Below are 1196 nucleotides of genomic sequence, written 5' to 3'. Positions count from 1 at the left end.
AGGAGAAGAAGAAGAAGAAGAAGAAGAAGAAGAAGAAGAAGAAGAAGAAGAAGAAGAAGAAGAAGAAGAAGAAGAAGAAGAAGAAGAAGAAGAAGGGCTTGTGGATAGTTTAGCTGATAAAAACATTTGCTTTCAAGTCTGAGGACCAGAGTTCTATTCCATATGTTAGAAGAACAAATTGTCCTCTGGCCTCTACATTCTTATATGGCACATGCACAAAATAAATAAATGGAAACAAACGAGGAAAGAAAGGCATAAAAATTTTAAAAAAACTCTCCACTTCTGTTCAGTTCTATGGACAGTGTCTGCTTCCCAGTGGAATGGGAGACAAAGTAGAACACAACAGAAACATTGTTCTATTCCCAGTGGCATGTGCTCCTGACAGTAAAGGTGACTTACTTTGTGATTCCTTCTTAGTGCCATGATTCCCATCTGGAGTCCAAAAAATCGGTGCAGCTGACTTGCCTGCAATTGCCTTACAAACTGTTGATCTATTCTTCCCTGGAAGCAGGGTAACTTCTGGTGTCTCTATAGAGATGGAAGGGAAAAAAAGGTTTAGTCTTGTCACAAATTAAAAAGATATCTATTTCTATCTAAAAATCTAGTGACCTATAATAGCACAATATGTGACCATGTCACTTACCTAGCACTTGGAGGTCATGTTTCTCTTGGAAATTACCCTTAAGTGTTGCTATATTAAATGAAGAAAGCCCAACATGATCAAGGGCCACTGCATCAATCAGAAGGTCAGGATACTGGTCAAGTTTGAAGGCCCAGGTGATTTTTCTGTCTGTACAGTTGGTTTCATTGGTCTCCTTTGTTTCTACTTTGGAAAATATTCTGTAGGGAGGCTTCCTTCTGGGGGCTATTACCCATATTATTAATATTACATTTGTCTTTGGAAGAGCAGGGCAGCTGAGCAGAGCCTTTGAACTCATCTGTACCAACAGTGTAGTGTTAACTGGACACACAGAAAAAGAACAGGAAAAGGAAACCTGTGTTAAGTCTGTCCACAGCATCATACATGAAGTTACACAAGAGCATTGCTTGGCCTATAAATGATTTCCAGAAATATTCAGTTTTTCTCACATTTTTGTTTTTGTATGTTCAATCTATTAAAATTAAATACATTATTCATTTTCTAAAGTGAAAAGTCAAGGCCTGTGGGCTACATGCATCTTGCACCATAAAACCTC

The 1196-nt window shown here is 38.1% G+C and overlaps 1 pseudogene; it reads right to left on the bottom strand.

Moving 5' to 3' along the window:
• Nucleotides 1-263: 263 nt before the first annotated feature.
• LOC113457945 lies at nt 264-1019 on the bottom strand (annotated as a pseudogene).
• Nucleotides 1020-1196: the final 177 nt, after the last annotated feature.

This window comes from Microtus ochrogaster, chromosome 2 (genome assembly GCF_000317375.1).
Source record: "Microtus ochrogaster isolate Prairie Vole_2 chromosome 2, MicOch1.0, whole genome shotgun sequence".
Taxonomy (NCBI): Eukaryota; Metazoa; Chordata; class Mammalia; order Rodentia; family Cricetidae; genus Microtus; species Microtus ochrogaster.
This window is presented reverse-complemented; position numbering and strand designations above follow the sequence as displayed.